Below are 17,309 nucleotides of genomic sequence, written 5' to 3'. Positions count from 1 at the left end.
TTTAAATTAGTATTCTCATGTCCTTCAGATAAAGTCTAGGGATGGTATTGCTTAATCATATGAAATTTTCATTCTTATTTATCCAGGGAAAATGAGAATCTTATACTCTCCTTATTAGTTATAAGCTAATAAGCTTGTAATTTAAAAACAACTTATATTTACACCAAAAGTATACCAGCTTCCCCATATTCACTATTACCTGAGTTTTTCAAACTTATTGATACAGGCCATTTTCACAGTGTAAGGAGATTTGTAATTGTGGTTCTGACTGCCATTTACTTAATAAAGTTATTCTGGGCATTTTTCACACGTCTGTGGGATAGCTTTATGTTTTCTTTGAAGGACTGTTTATTCAAGTCTTTTGTCCATTTTTTAGAAATTGGGTTACTTGGGGCCAGGGAGATAGTATAGCAGGTATGGCGCTTGCCTTGTACACAGCAGCCTGGGTTCAACCCCTGACATCCCAGGTACCACCAGGAGTAGTGCAGAGGCAAGAGTAACTAACTCCCTTTGTGCATCGCTGGGTGTGGCCCCAAAACAAAAACAAACAAAAAAGAAATTCGGTCACTTTTATTTATTTATTTATTTGGCTTTTTGGGTCACACCTGGCATGCACAGGGATTACTCCTGGCTCTGCACTCAGGAATTACCCCTGGCTGTGCTCGACCATATGGGATGCTGGGATTTGAACCCGGGTGGCCGCGTGCAAGGCAAACGCCCTACCCGCCCTACCCGCTGTGCTATCTCTCCAGCCCCCAAATTCGGTCACTTTTGTGTTTGTGAAGGTTCTGAGTTGTTTTGACATTTTGAATTTTTATCTTTTAGTCAGGTATTTCATGTGCAAATATCTCCTCCCAATTTCTACGATGAATTGATGAATTTTGGTTGTGTCATAGTTTTGCTGGGTGAAAGCTTTATAATTCACATTTTGTATTTTTGGTAAATCATTTTGACTAATTTATGATACTTATTTAAAAATTAATGAATCAGTTAAGTAATCCCCCCTTTCCTTTGCTGCTGAGGCCTCACACTCGAGTACTTACCAGGGGTGTGTCACATGCCGAGCTGCGGGCGCGTGCGCTGTGCTGTGGTGCCCGTCTGGTGTCACCCTTGGCTGTGCTGGGACTGCACTCCGCGTGTGGGGCAGTGCTGGGGATCCAACTCACGACTGCATACCTGCAAGTCATACGGTCTATTATAAAGCCATCCCTGCCCCATGAGAGCTGTTTAATTTCAGGCAGTTCCCTTTTGTTTATTCTTGCTTGTTTTCCTTACTCTTAGATGCTGAGGCCCTGAGAAAAACAGATAATCTAGACTTTCTTCCATTTTATTGTTTAAGTTATAATACATCTCCCCCCCTTTTGGTTTTGGGGGCCACAACTGGTAGTACATGAGGGACCATATGTGGTGACTGTCCATCACTGAACAAAGGTCAGCTAAGTGCAAGGTGGGCACCTTAACCCCTGTATTATCTCTCCAGCCCACAGATAAGTCTTTAATCCATTTTGAGTGAGGTTTTTTTTTTTTTGGTTTCAGGGTCACACCTGGGAGTGCTCAGGGCTTACTTCTAGCTGAGGTCGGGGGTCACTCCTTGCTGGACTTAATGTACTGAACAGGGGGCCTGGGGCCAAGCCTGGGAAAGCACCTTACCTGCTGTACTTTAGCCAGCCCCATTTTATGTAAATTTTTGTAGCTGGTGCTAAGGAGTGATCGTGTTCCTTTATTTTGCATGTGGCAGTTTCATTTTCAACAGCCACTTGTCTTTGTTGTTGTGTTTTGGAGGCACTCCACCTGGTGGTGCTCAGGGAACCATGTGACGGCAGGGATGGAAGGAGGGCAACATCTGTGCTCCAGCCTTTAGAATCATCTTGCCGACACCTTTGGTTGTGGAAACTTTTCATCCTCCATTTTGTTCACTTGGTTCTCTTATATATTAGTTGTCTGTACGTGTATGGTGTCTTTTGCCAGGGTTCTCCTTCTGTTTCGTTGGTTTATGTGCCTGTTCTATTCCACTTGGTTTTTATTCCATTACCATGCTATAATTACCACTGCTTTGAAATGTAGTCGGCTTTTGTTGGTTTTTAATTTTTTTTTTTATTTATTTTTATTTTTTTATTTATTGCTTTTTGGGTCACACCTGGCGATGCACAGGGGTTACTCCTGGCTCTGCACTCAGGAATCATCCCTGGTGATGCTCAGGGGACCATATGGGATGCTGGGGATCGAACCCGGGTTGGCTGCATGCAAGGCAAACGCCCTACCCGCTGTGCTATCGCTCCAGCCCCCTGGTTTTTAATTTTTTTTGGGGGGGTGGGGTGGGTGGGAGGGCCCACACCCAGCAGTGCTCTGTGCTTACTCCTGGCTCTGCACTCAGGAATCACTCCTGGAATGGCTCGGGGGACCACGTGTGGTGCTGGGAACAGCGCCCAGGTTGACCACACGCAAGGCAGGCACCCCACCTTCTCTACTATCTCTCCGGCTCTTGTTGGTTTGGGTTTTGGGTTCACTCTCTGCGGTGTTTGGGGGAAGCATGTGATACTGGACATCAAACTCTGGAAACTTCTTGCTTCAAGCACCATGTGGGGCCAGGGATTAAACCTGAGGATCATACATGCGAAGCAGGCACTCCAGCCCTTTGAGCCACCTCCAGCTACTTAAAGCTGTCTTCCTTTGTGTACTGGAGGCCTGCAGAACCTTTCCGAGTGTGGATCTGAGTTCACTACTTTTGTTTTCCCACAGGTGGCATTAGGCTTTCGTGTACAGACTCTCCTTTGTTTCTGTCTATGACAGGAAGAGGTAGAGGGATGGTGATGGGGCCATGAGAAGCTCCAAGGGGAAGATGCACCCTGTCCCCTGACCGCGATGGCCCCTGTTCCAGCCCTCAGCCCACTACGCTGCTTGAGTCTCTGGGCTCCAGCTGGGTGCTGTGCCGGGTGTGGGAGCAGCGGTGCTGGTCTGGCTGCCACCAGCACAACGCTGCAGGACTTGGTTTGACTCTCAGCGCTCCTTATCGCCAGCGGCGCAGTGTGTGCCTCTGACTGGGTTACCCTGGCGCCACCCTGCTGGGACAGGTCTGTCCTCAGTAATGGCAGCAGCGGTGTGCGCCATTCTGTTTCGGGAACTGCTCACTTACTGATACCGTCTCTCAATTCCGCCCCAGGCCGCAATCCACGTAGACAGAGGTGCACTGTCTCAAGCAAACCAGGCTGGGAGAACTGGGGGCCCAACCTATGGTATTCAGGGGTCACTGCTGGCTCTCACTCAGGAATCACCCCTGCGGCTGGGGGGACTATATGGGGTGCTGGGGATCAAACCCAGATCTGCCGAGGACAAGACAAGCACCTTACCTGCCGTACTCTCTCTCTGGCCCAACAACTGTTTTTGTTTTTCATTTAATGAGCTATGTAGTTGATGTCAAGTTGCACTTGCAGGGGGAATTTTGCCTGCAAGTATCTTTTCTATAATTCTGCCCAATGTCTTCTTGAGTAATGTTTCTTTGTTTTTTTTGGGGGGCACACACGTTACAGTGCTCAGAAATGACTCCAAGATCAGGAGGTTACTCCTGGTGTTTCAGGATCATGTGGTGCCAGGAATTAGACCTGGGACATGCAAAGCATATATTCCAGCCCTCCGAGCCACCTCTCAGCCCAGAAACAACATTCACAGATATGGAAAGAACCACACATACTAATTCTCTCTTCTGAGAAACAATCCTCCAGGAATAAAGAAAACATGAAGACATGAAGACAATGTTAAGATGAAGAAAATTTGGGGGGCTGGAGCGATAGCACAGCGGGTAGGGCATTTGCCTTGCACGCAGCCGACCCGGGTTTGATTCCCAGCATCCCACAGGGTCCCCTGAGCACCACCAGGAGTAATTCCTGACTGCAGAGCCAAGAGTAAGCCCTGTGCATCACCAGGTATGACCCAAAAAGCAAAAAAAAAGAAAAAAGAAAATTTGGGTTGAAGTGATAATACAGTGGGTAGGGCTCTTGCCTTGCATGTGTCCAACCTGGGTTTGATCCTTAGCAATCCATGTTTTCCCTGAGCCTGCCAGTAGTAACCTCTAAGTGCAGAGCCTGAGCACTGCTGGGTGTATCCCCCACTGGAAAAAAAAAAAGGATTAGGAAAAACTAAGTGAATTAATTGCTAGCAAACCTATCCTAAATAAGTGACAGTCACAGAGAGAGAGAGAGAGAGAGAGAGAGAGAGAGAGAGAGAGAGAGAGAGAGAGAGAGAGAGAGAGAGAGTCAGTGGAGGGCTTCATGCGTGTGATATCCCAACTCCAGGCCACTGTAGTGCCCATTTGCCTCCACCACTGTACTAAGTTCTTTTTTTTTTTTTTTTTTTGCTTTTTGGGTCACACCCAGCGATGCTCAGGGGTTACTCCTGGCTCTGCACTCAGGAATTACTCCTGACGGTGCTTGGGAGACCATATGGGATGCCGGGGATCGAACCCGGGTCGGCCGCGTGCAAGGCAAACACCCGACCCGCTGTGCTATCGCTCCGGCCCCCTGTACTAAGTTCTTTTAAAAGAAAAAACGCTAAATCATCTCGTGGGGTTTTCGATGTATGTAAACAAATGCAATGATAAGACAACTATAATGGGTTTGAAGAGACAGTGTAGGGGGTTAGGGGGTTAGGTGTTTACCTTGCGTGTAGAGGACCCTGATTTCGTCCCCAGCACATACGGTTCCCAAGTACTGCCAGGAGTGATCCCTGAGCAAAGAGCCCGTGTGAGCCCAGATCGTGCCAGGTGTGGCTCCTCCTTTCCAAAAAAAAGGGGCAACTATAACATTATGGGTAGGGGATAGGGAGTACCACCTAGATTTGTGTAATTATCTCTGATGTTGACATCATCTAATGATGCATTTTCAGAATGTGTCCCTTCATTAAGCAACACATTTCTATAGTAAATAGCTAATGAACACATTAGAAAAGGAATACTACAAAATGTTCAAATGACTTAAAGGCTAGGAAAAGGGAACAAGAGGATTAAAAAATAAAACAAGGAAAAATAAGATAGTAAACTGAAGACTAATCCTATTAATAATGAAATTAAATGTAGATGGCCTAAAAGGCCAATTAAAAGACAAATAATGTCCTGATAAATTAAAAACGCATTCAAATATAAAGAAATCGGTTAAAAGCAAATATTAGTTTTCCTAATTGCATAAATTATTCTTCCTGGAACTTTAATACTAGATAAATGACATTATACCTTAATAGTGTATTCAGACCCCTACTGTGTGTAAACAGAAAGTCTAATGATTAATCAATATTGATCAATCACTGTAACACATGTTTTTTAGTAATGTAAAATGTTAATAATAGAAAAAACGTGTGCAACAGGGAGGGCGGGAAGGCGGTATATGGGAACTCTATATTGCCTCTTTCCTTCCTTTGCTCCTTCCCTCTCTTCCTCTCTCCCTTCTTTCCCCTCTTTCTTGTCTCCCTCCTGCGTGTGAACCTGCTGGCATCTCCCTCAGAATGGAACTCTATTTTCTTGGCAATTTCTCTGAAAAATCAAAACTGTCCAAAACATAAAGTGTAGTAATTTAAGATTTAAAAGACTGAAAGAGGACCAAAAAGACAGTACAGAGGTGGGGTTAAAGTGCTGCTCTGCACAGGCTGCTGCCCTGTTTCATACAGGCCCCTCTTTCACGAACCGACAATCGTAGGACCAAGGTCAGCAAGAACATGTAAGAACTGAGTAATATCACATAAGAACAAACTGAGATTTCTAAAACATTACAACTAAAACCAAAACATTCTCCCCCACCTCCTTTTGCTTTTGCTGTCAGGGATCAAACCTAATTTGGGTGCCTTCTGCACTCAAAGCTCAGACCCTACAGCTGAGGAAATTCTCACTACGATCCGGTGAAAAACCAAGCAGCATGCGCTGAGCGTTGGAAGGACTCAAGTTTATCATGCCCGCAGACTCAGCGGAGTTCGTGTTTGCTGCTCCCCAAAGTTGGGAGTTCCGTGCTCTAGGGTGTCTGGTAGGGAAATGGGATATTTGCAGGCATCTGGCGGGACAGTACAGAAGCAGAAATTCTCAAGCATGTCATTTGCAGAGTAAGTCTGAGACTATCTCATCAACATGAGCATATTTGGAGGATATTCCTATAACCATAAAACCCCCTTGAGGACATCTCAAATGCAGTCTGCGGTTACGTCTGGTCACTCAGACTTAGCTGCCAGGGGTGCTCTCTAGTCTGAGTCTGTTTTCCTCTCACTACCACTGACTTATCTACCTAGGCCTTAGGGATGTTTTCAAGTGTTCATGGAACATTTAAAATGATAGACTATATATACTAAGACATTTAAAAAAAACTTAGTAAGCTAAAATAATTCAAATTATACAAAGCATATCCTCGGACTATAATGGAAGCTAGAAAAGATTACAGGACAAAATTCTAAACACCTAAAAATTAAACAATACTTTTTTTTGTTTATTTTTCATTTGTCTTTTTAAGCCACACCAAACTGTGCTCAGGGGTCACTCCTGAATATGCTCAGGGATCAATTTTGGTACGGTTCAGGGGACCATATGTGATGCCAGGCACTGAACACTATTTAGCCATGTACAAGACAAGCATCTTTTTTTTTTTTAATTAAGTTCTACCTGTTTTTTTTTTTTATTTTTCTTAAAATTTTTAAATGAATCACCGTGAGGAGTTACAGAGTTACAAACTTTTGTGCTTACATTTCAGTCATACAATAATCGAATACCCGTCCCTCCACCAGTGCGCATTTTCCACCACCAATGGTCCCAGTATCCCTCCCACTGCCCCCATCCCATCCTCCTCCTCCCCCCGGCCCCCCCCCCGCCTCTGTGGCAGGGCATTCTCTTTTGCTCTCTCCTTTGAGGTATTGTAGCTTGCAATATAGGTATTGAGTGGCCATAATGTTCAGTCTATAGTCTACTTTCAGCTCGCATCTCCCATCCCGAGTGGGCCCTCCAAGCACCCTTTACTTGGTGGTCCCTTCTCTATCTGAGCCAAGGCAAGCATCTTACCTGCTATATTAGCTCTCTGTCCTACACAACACATTTCTAAGTGATTTCATCTACTGATGAAAGAGGTACTCTCAAGGAAACTGAAAACATTTTTATTTATTTGTTTATTTGCTTTTTGCTCTTTTTGGGTCACACCCAGCAATGCTCAGGGGTTACTCCTGGCTTTTTTTTTTTACTCAAGAATTACTTCTGGCGCTGCTTGGGGGACCATATGGGATGCTGAGAATCAAACCCGGGTCGGCCGCATGCAAGGCAAATGCCCTCCCCGCTGTGCTATCGCTCCAGCCTGGGAACACATTTTAAAACTGAACAAAATATAAGTATAAAATCAAAATTTGCATCAAAAATTTAAGTGTTTATTTTTTTAAAAAAAGTGAGTGCTGATGGGCTGGAGCAATAGCACAGCGGGTAGGGCATTTGCCTTGCATGCGGCCGACCCGGGTTCGATTCCCAGCATCCCATATGGTCCCCTGAGCACCGCCAGGGGTAATTCCTGAGTGCAGAGCCAGGAGTAACCCCTGTGCATTGCCGGGTATGACCCAAAAAGCAAAAAAAAAAAAAAAAAAAAGTGAGTGCTATATGCTGAATATTTACATCCCGCCAACATTCCAATGTTGCAGCTCTGTGAAGGGTGTCAACTAAGTGAAGCCTTATTTGTAATGAATATCTAAGGAGGTGATTAAGAGTATATGAAGTCACCCAGACGGGTCTCTGATCCAATAGGATGGGTGCCCTTCTAGGAAAAGAGCCCAGAGAGTCGACTTCTACTCCAGGATGCACTGGAAAGCCATGAAGGCACTCAGTGAGAGGGTGGCTGCCTGCAAACCAAGGAGTTTTAGAGTGAACCCTACTCTGCCTCCAGAGCTCTGCAACAGAATCTTCTCTTGTTTCGGCTACTCATGCTGTGCTACTGTGTCCTGGTATTCCACACCCATATGTGCAAAGGGAAAGATTTCATATCAACAATCTTTCTACTTAAAGAAAACCAAAGACAGGGGCTAGAGAGAAAGCACAGGAGTTGGGGCCCATGCTTGCATACGGCTGGCCCTGGGACTGATTCCTAAGCATCACCAGATGTAGTCCTGGAGGCCCTCAAGAACTCCTAGGTCTGGCCTTCCACGGGGTCACTGCATGATTCTCTGCGCCTGCGTGGCTGAGCGGCACCCCATCCTCCAGCCCCAGCACCGAACTGCCAACCAGTTGGCCAGACGTGCTGGGCGGGGACTTGGGCCTCCTAAACACAGTCCGAGAGACCCCCTTTTGCTCCCACAATATACTAAAAACAAGATAATCTGAATAAAGATAATAAAAATTAAAATCAAAATAAAAAAAATAGTAAAACCAAAAGCTGGATCTCTGAAAAATCAATACAACTGACATCTAGCAAGACTGGCAAAGGAGAGAAAAATAGCAATAGGAATTTTAAAAAAAAGATGATCTCCATACCTGCCATGTAGTGGGCAGAGAAAAAGCCCAGCATCCCATCTCCAAAAGAACATGATACCGTTGCATCTTCCCACACAGACTGGTTTGGGCCGAGAACCCTGGGGCCTTAGAATGAGGATGGACAGATTCCCAACCCGGCCTGACGGCACAGTAGCCCACTTCCGTACCCGGAACCCTCTGACACAGCAACAGCCCAGCTCCATGGTGAACCTCATAAAACTGCCAGGCCACCAAACTGTTCCTGGTCTACACTTCCTGGACCGTGAGGGCACATATGTAATTGCACAGCACCTCAAAATTTCACAGTAATGTCAGCCCGGTAGGATCAGAGCAAATCCAACTGGAAAGTTGCATAAAAGACCACCAAGTTCAATGACCCTAAATAATAACACAGACGGCGCAAGCAGCACGAACCAGCACTGACCAGTGGATCCTCAATATAGCATCACTGTGAGACAGAACAATGATCACAAATTGATTCTTACTGATCTAAGTTTTGATAATTTGTTGGATAACACTGGGTTGTCCAGGGGCTGGAACAATAGCACAGCGGGTAGGGCGTTTACCTTACACGAGGCTGACCCGGGTTCGGTTCCCAGCATCCCATGTGGGAACCGAACAGCTCCAAGGGTAATTCCTGAGTGCAGTGCCAGAAGTAATAACCCCTGTGCATCACCGCGTGTGACCCAAAAAGCAAAAAAATTAAAAAATTGGGTTGTCCTTGCTGCCCCTGCAGGGAGCTTAAGGTTTACTGAGCCACTCCCACTATAGTGCAGCTGAGGCACACCCAATTCCACAATTCCACCAGGCACTAATAATTCTACATTGTTTTTCCCTTTCCTTTATGTCATCTGCATGGTTTATTTAGCAATGTACTTTTTGTATGGACACAGGAAGAGAGTTGATGCTGTGCTGTGTAACATGAGAGTTAACTGACTCCAAAATAATATTTACTCCTGGGCATCCACATTTACTTAAGCCTCAGTTGCCCTTACTTCCTAGTACTCTAAGAGCAGGGTCCCGACGAGGGACTGGATGGACCCAGGGCAAGCTGTAAGCTACCCTGGCATCAAAAATGGGCCAGGCAAAGCGCCATAATACTTAACTATAAGTTAAGAGCAAGGTCATGGACAAACTCTGTCATGACCCAAAAAAGAAGTAACTGAAGGACCCTGTTGGGGTTAGGAAAGACTAACCTGGCCTGAGGACTGTGGTCTGGAATGTATAGTGAGATACATTCCCCAGGAAGAGCCAACCTTTAAGCTTAATATATCTCTTACTGTGTTCACACAGAATGACATTGCTAGAAAGATTATAAGAAGTAAATTTACTATGATTGTTTAAATGGATTACTAGCTGTGGAAAGGAGAAAGCAATACACCCTGGATGGAATCCCACCTTGAGCAGAATCTCTTAGTAATCTGGAGTGCTGAATCCTCAAATGAGATTTTGTCCTTGAGTTAATCTCCTGAAAGAGAGGTTTTATATCTCTTTGTTATGATAACAAAGGTTCAACCCCACCTTTGTGTCCCCACCCTTCATGATTTCTATGTAACTATGCTGTAAGGGCTAAGAACAGAACTAGACTCTGGGAAGGAGATGGAGACGAGATGCTGGGACTAGATGTTGGGAATGAGAGTCGGGACTAGATGCTGAAGGCCAGATGCTGAAGACAAGACGTTGAAGACGAGGAGGAGAACGGAGACTTTGGAGCCTTTGGGACTGGATGGTGAGCCAATGATGATGGCGACTGGAAGCAGAGGTCTATGAAACTAAGATATAACCAAGGAGATGACTCTGAGGTCTACAAGAAGACGAGGATGATAGAACTGCGATGACTGGGTCTGTGACTATGACCAAAACGATGACCACGACTGCACCGTAAGGGAGAGAGTGGACGACGCTGGGGAGGAGAGAGAAATAAACCAACTGCTGCCCAGCCTGAGTTCCTGTTCCCCTGGTCCCTGGCCCGTCCATCCACCGCTGCCTGTTGCTGGCCCGGGGAAGCGGCTCTCAGCCACCGAATGCTCAAGCCCTGTGTCTTGCACACAGGACCATCACACCCCTTCTTCTCATGGTTTGAAACTTCCAATAATTCCATTTGCCTTTGTAGTGTAACAAACAACATGAAGCATCTGTTTCTGCCTGCACGGGGGCAGGCTAGGGTGGTGGGAGACTGGGGGCACTGGTGGAGGGAAGGTCACACTGGGGGTGGGACTGGTTTTGGAACATTTAATTCCTGAAAATATATATAATAATATTACATATTATGAACAACTTGGTAAATCACGGTGTTATGCTAGATTTTTTTGAAAAGTAAATAGGGACATCAAGGGATCTCTAATGAGGAAAGTAATACTCTAACTTCAACTGAAACATAGCCAGTAGGTGACTGTGAATTTTAGAGCTTGAAGACGCAGGCCCAGATCCCAGCTCTCTATATATTCTATTAAGTCTTTAACATCTCATTTTTCAACATCCAGTAGTTGGTACTAATGTTTGTATTTCCTAGGGCTCATGAAAGATTGAAAGAATCTACAGACATTGGTAATAGAAATAAATAAATAAAATAACCACTATATATCCTACAGACATTAAAAAAGATAATTAGAGAGACCAGGGATTTTACTAAAGTGTCAGTAAAATGCTTAGCAGATGTGGTGACAGAAGCCATAAGAGTGAGATAGAGAGACTGTGGTAAGAGAAGGGGGGTGGGTCTTCTGAGAACTGGACAACAGTCTTTGGAGTGAGGCCCAAGTCACCCAGCCAATGGGAAGCGAGTGTCCTAATACAGCATAATTTCTCTTTCTGCTTCTGTAACTGTGCTTGCTGCAGGTGTATGTGGCTTTTTCTGCCTGAAGTTAGGGATATGACTCTAGGTTAAGAATACAGGGCTGGAACGATAGCACAGCGGGTAGGGCGTTCACCTTGCATGCGGCCAACCGGGATTCGAGTCCCAGCATCCCATATGGTCCCCTGAGTACCACCAGGAGTAATTCCTGAGTGCAGAGCCAGGAGTAACTCCTGTGCATAGCCGAGTGAGACCAAAAAAGAAAAGGAAAGAAAAAAAAGGACTCAACCAAAACCTTATACTTCTTGCAAAAAAATAACTCAAAATGGATTCTGTAACTAATTGCCAAATGTAAAAACCATAAAATGTTTGAAGAAAATATAGGAATAAATTTTGAGGATTAGGTGAAATTTCCTTTTTCTATATACTTTTAAAAAATCCCCACTACTGTTAGTGGCACAAACACCACCCGCAGGCAGCATTCCTCTGCCCAGCTGTGCCAGTGCTCCAGCCCGCAGACCTCTCCTTCCTGCCGCCTCCCACAGCGCACTCAACCAACCTGTTTCTCACTTGCCTTCCTCTTTAGTAAAGGAGATTACTTTAACAAATCGATAAATTAATAGTAAATTCAATTAGTCAATTCATAGTAAATTAAATTTGGTAAAGAAGTTACCAAAAGCTAGTCTTTGGTAAAATTCTTTCCTCCCTGCAGAAATACCTAACCTACAATCCCATACAGGGACCTCTCATCTCTTCCTCTTTATTCTTTTCTTTTTTTCTTCTGAGCCATGCCTGGGATGCTCAGGGGTTATTCCTTGCTCTGTTTCAGCAATCACGCGTGGCGGTGCTCAGGGGACCATATGGGATGCCGGGGATTGAACCGGTGTGCAAGGGAAATGCCCTACCCACTGTACTATCACTCCGAACCCTCTTCCTCTCTTTCAATTTCTGCTCCTCAACTGTGCAGGACAGAAGCCAAAGGACCCCTGCAGGCCTCTGGCCACGGGTCCTCTTTGGTGGTACTGAAAGGTCATGGCTTTCTCTCTGCCATAATGGTCTGATACAGTGTGAGATTTTTTTGTTCCACATACCATAGAACAGACAACTCCAGCCCCTAGGATTCTCTCCTGGGCTGTCTCCTAAACAACTAGATTAAATTTGCCGCTCCCTCTCCCCGCCCCATTACACACACATAGACACCACCTAACCTTAATCTGCAATGTCACTGGGTCCCAATATAAACTAGAAGACCAGGGGGTTTGGTCCCTTCATTACACTCTGGGCACTAACTCCATCCTCCAGCCTCATCTTTATTGTTGGTATAGTGAAAAGTGGTACAGTGAAAAATGGGCTGGAGAGATAGCACAGTGGGTAGGGTGTTTGCCTTGCATGTGGCCAACCCGGGTTCGATTCCTCTGTCCCTCTCGGAGAGCCCAGCAAGGTACTGAAAGTATCTCACCTGCACGGCAGAGCCTGGCAAGGTGCCTGTGGTGTATTCGATATGCCAAAAACAGTAACAAGTCTTACAATGGAGACATTACTGGTGCCCACTCAAGCAAATCCATGAGCAATGGGATGACAGTGATACAGTGATAGTGAAAGTGGTCAGAGGTACCATGTGGTCAAATCTTAACGATTCTGAGCCAAGACCCAACCCTCCATAAAGCCTGTGACATGAGCCTGGCAAAACTGCCTGATTCCCATGAAGTTTGTTTCAAAGATTCCTTACACTCCTGATCTCCCAAAAACTCTCTCCCCCACCTAAAGATCTGGTAGGAGCACTTTCTCCAGCTGAGGAGGGGCCTCCAGGTCCCTCTCTGGTTCCTCCTGAGCAGCTTCAATCCTGAGGCCACTGTTCCATCTTCATGTATTTCCCACCAACACACTCAAATTGGCTTCTCCTATACATTCCTCCCTTCCAAAGCCCAGTTCCCTAACTTCCCCTCCAGAATGTTGCTAAGAAGGACGCTGGAATTATCAGTGTCCATGTTCCATAGGGAATATCTGACTTAGTACAAATTAAATGAAAACTGGATTCCTTCTCAGAGGATCCCTCTTGATTTTTCACAGAATTCCAGAGTCTTGTCCTGGTCTTTGATGTCACTTGGCAGGATAGTGATAGTTTTCATTATAACCTGCTGTTCCTTAGAGGAGAAAAACTGTGATATAGAGCAAGCCTATCACCGTGCTGATGAATTAGCAATCCAAAAGCCAAATAACTACCCCACGGGATCCCAGTTGGGGCTCGCAATCTGGCAGTGCAGACCATCACTACTGGGATCACATGACCAGCTCCCTCACAGTAGGCATGAAATGGGGCATTCATAAACCCATTAACTAGGGTAAATTAAACGAGGCCCCTCAGATTCCCCATGAAAATATGGCCTGTCTTCAATCTACACTGGCTGAGGCTCTTAGAAAATATATCAATTTAAATTCTGACTCTACCGAGCAATAATACACTATATTGGCAATGTTTTTACTTGATTTTGGCCAGTCGGCTTCTGATATTGAACAAAAATTATAAAAATCTGGATCAGGAGTCACAAACCCCCCAATCCATCCTCCCAGACAAAACCTTCAATATTTTTAACAAAAGGAAGAAAACTAGCTAAGCCAAATGGGACCAGAAAGAACTGGAAAGAGACCAGGAACCAGGCCATTTCTTTTTTTTTCCCCTTGGGTTTTTTGGGTGACACTTGGTGATGTTCACGGATTACTCCTGGCTCTGCACTCAGGAATCAGTCCTCATAGTGCTTGAGGACATATGGGATGCTGGGGACCACACCTGGGATGGCAGCATGCCAGACACATGCCCTCTCCCCTGTACTACCGCTCTGGCCCCCAGACAGGGCCCCCACTGGAACCAGCGCCTCACTGAATCTTAACCCAACCCTCCATAAAGCCTGTGACATGAACCTGGCAAAACTGCCTGGTTCCCATGAAGTGTGTTTCAAAGATTCCTTACACTCCTGATCTCCCAAAAACTCTCTCCCCCACCCACCCAAAGGAGCACTTTCTCCAGCTGAGGAGGGGCCTCCAGGTCCCTCTCTGGTCCCTGCTGACCAGCTTCAATTCTGAGGCCACTGTTCCACTCTGCCGAGGCCTCAAACACTAGTGTCAAATACACACAAGGGGCCACAACAGGGTCCTTCAAAAATCGAGTGATGTTTCACCCACTAATTCCCAGCTAGAAACTGGAAAAAGAAAACGAAAACAGTCAGTCTGAAATACAGACCACTAGAAAATTTCCTTCGTTTTTAATGTTCATTGGGAATGAAGGATTGGATGAATGAAGGGGAAATGCATGTATATAAAAACTGCATCAGCAGCATAGAGAGGTAAAATAAATGGCTTTTTATATATGAGAGGATAAAGGATAGACGTTCTAAATACAGGAAGCAAAACAAATTTTCTAAAGGATAGAACAAAACTTAAGGAACTTGGAAGGTCAAAAAGTGTGCATGAGAAAGCAGATTTGTGAAAGAAGTAAATCTTTTAGAAAAGAGATGTACATGGTTAAACTAAATCTAATCTCAAAGGTCACTTGAAACATTCACCGTCCTTTATACTCATCCAGTGAGAGGATACATACCGTGGGGACCAGCAACATCACGGACTGGCACCTACCCCTTGTGAAAAATTTAAATTCCTTCTGGTTTGTGTAAACACAGTTACAGTACAGATTAAGGCCTTTCCCTCTAAAACAAAATAAAAATCCACTGAAGTCACTTCAATCCTTATCAATGACATAATATCTAGATTTGAGCCGCCACGATGCTTATAACCAATAAGGGGCTCTCCTTTGTCTCCAAAATCTCACGAGCCATTAGTCAAGTCCTGCTAATACAGTATCATCTAAACACCATCCAATGTGCATGCCCAAAGAGCTATGAAACTAAAGATACCCGGCCTAGATCTAGAATGGTGGCACAGCGAGTAAGGTGCTTCCCTTGCACGTGGCCAAGCCAGGTCAATCCTCGGCACCTCATATGGTCCCCTGAGTTCTACCTGCCAGGACACAGGAGTAAGCCCTGATGACCACCAGGTGTGGTCCAAAACACAGAAATAAAATAAAATACACCAAACTAGTGCATCAAACTCAATAATCATGGATCACTCTATAACCCATAACTTCACTCAAACACAGAATAACCCCGTAGGCCTTTCTACAACTTAGCTGCTTTATTCAGAATAGCGAATAAAGAGAAACAACATAAGTATCATTGAGTGACTCAACGGATTAGCTGATATACTCACACAATGGAATTCAATAAAGCCCTAAAAAGCAATGAGTTACTGACACATGAAACAACTAAGATGAATTACAAGGGTATCATGCTATTTTAAGAGCCCATACTAAAAGTTACTGATTGTGTAATTCTATTACAGGGCATTCTGGAAATGTCATAATTATAGGAACATGGAGATTAGTAATTTCCAGGGTCTGGGAATAGTTGAAGTTGACCTACAAGGGCCTAAAGACATCATTTGAAATGATGGGAATATTCTGTACCTGGATTGTGATGGTGGTTATAAGACTATATACATGTCAAATATTACAGAACTATTTGCCTAAAAAGAGTAAATGCTCTTTTTTTTACTTTTTTGGTCATACTTGGCAATGCACAGGGGTTACTCCTGGCTCATGCACTCAGGAATTACTCCTGGCAGTGCTCAGGGGACCATATGGGCTGCTGGGAATCGAACCGGGGTTGGCCACATACAAGGCAAACACCCTACCTGCTGTACTATCGCTTAAGCCCCCTAAATGCTCCTTTATGTAAATTACATCTCAGTAAAGATGACTTTGAAAAATAAGAAAAATAACATCAAAATGGGAGCAAGCAATGGCTGGAGATATAGACTAATCAATAAAAGCAGAATGTTTCTAGGGCTGTAGTTCAGCAACACAGCACTTGCCTTGCAAATGTGAGGCCCTGAGTTGAATCCCTGGCATTACTTTTAAGTCTAAAATATTTCAGTAGAACAAAAAATGAAAGTCCAGGAGAATCACCAAACAGCAAAAGAGAATAAGAAAGATTACACAGTGAGGAAAAAAACTGGTATTTTGGAAGCCAAGTGAAAATGCATTTCAGAAGAAGGCAACCAACTATGTCAAATACTGACTAATAAGTTAAATGAGATGAGAACTTACAACTGATTTGTGGATTTAGAAATACAGAATGATCGTAGTAAAGACAAATGGAGTAGGATCAAGAGAGGGAAAAAAAGGACAGAAATTGGGGGTAGCAATATTAGATAATTCTTTTAGATAATAATACTATTCAAAGAAATGAGACAGTAGCTGGAGCAGAAAGAATGTTGAGAAGTTTTTATAAGATCAAATGGACTGTAGTATATTTGAACGCTAATGTTCCTTCACAAAATTATTTTCTTTCAGATCATTAGGGTCTGGCACATCCAAGAGTCTGCAAACAGCCAGTATGGGGCTGTGGGTCCCTCTCCCACTATTGGTGGGAATATCTGGTTCAGCCTCTATGAAAGCAATATGGAGATCAATTTAAAAAATAGGAATAGAACCATATGATCCAGCAATATCACTTCTTAGCAGCTACTCCCAAACACAAAATCATTACTTTGAAAGAATATATGCATACCTATGTTCATCTTAGTAAAAGAGCCAAGATATGAAAACAACCCAAACGCCCAATTACAGATGAATGGATCAAGAAGCTATGGCATATACACACAACAGAATACTATGCAGCTCTGAGAAACAACAAATTCATACAATTTCCATGATGGAACTAGAGGACATCACATTGAATGAAGTCAGTCAGCAGGAAAGGGACAGATACAGAATGATTTCCCTCCTATGTGGGACTTAAAGACACAGTGAGACAGCAACAAAGGCAACATAATGGAAAAATTAATCCACACAGTTGAGTGTGTGTATGGGGGGGGGGGGAGACTGGTGTTTGGGAGGGAGTAATCTTGGCAAAGGGAGGGGATACACTAGTGATGGATGTAGTGTTAGAATTATGTGCATGAGAAACCATTATTAATAGCATTGTAAGCCACAGAGTC

The 17,309-nt window shown here is 44.4% G+C and overlaps 1 protein-coding gene across 2 annotated transcripts in view; it reads right to left on the bottom strand.

Annotated features, from left to right (window-relative positions):
- Positions 1-17,309, bottom strand: part of R3HDM2 (R3H domain containing 2) — a 184,269-nt gene that overhangs the window by 88,564 nt on the left and 78,396 nt on the right. The window contains exon 3 of one of the 2 annotated variants that reach the window (XM_055128739.1): positions 1,044-1,176. The exons of the other annotated variant lie outside the window; for it this stretch is intronic. The gene's annotated coding sequence lies outside the window, so the exon portion shown is untranslated. The remainder of the gene's footprint in view (positions 1-1,043; positions 1,177-17,309) is intronic. 2 annotated transcript variants of the gene reach the window in all.

The sequence above is a fragment of the Sorex araneus genome, chromosome 2 (genome assembly GCF_027595985.1).
Source record: "Sorex araneus isolate mSorAra2 chromosome 2, mSorAra2.pri, whole genome shotgun sequence".
In the NCBI taxonomy this organism is placed as follows: Eukaryota; Metazoa; Chordata; class Mammalia; order Eulipotyphla; family Soricidae; genus Sorex; species Sorex araneus.
The sequence above is the reverse complement of the archived record's forward strand: the minus strand, read 5'-3'. Positions and strand labels throughout refer to the sequence as shown.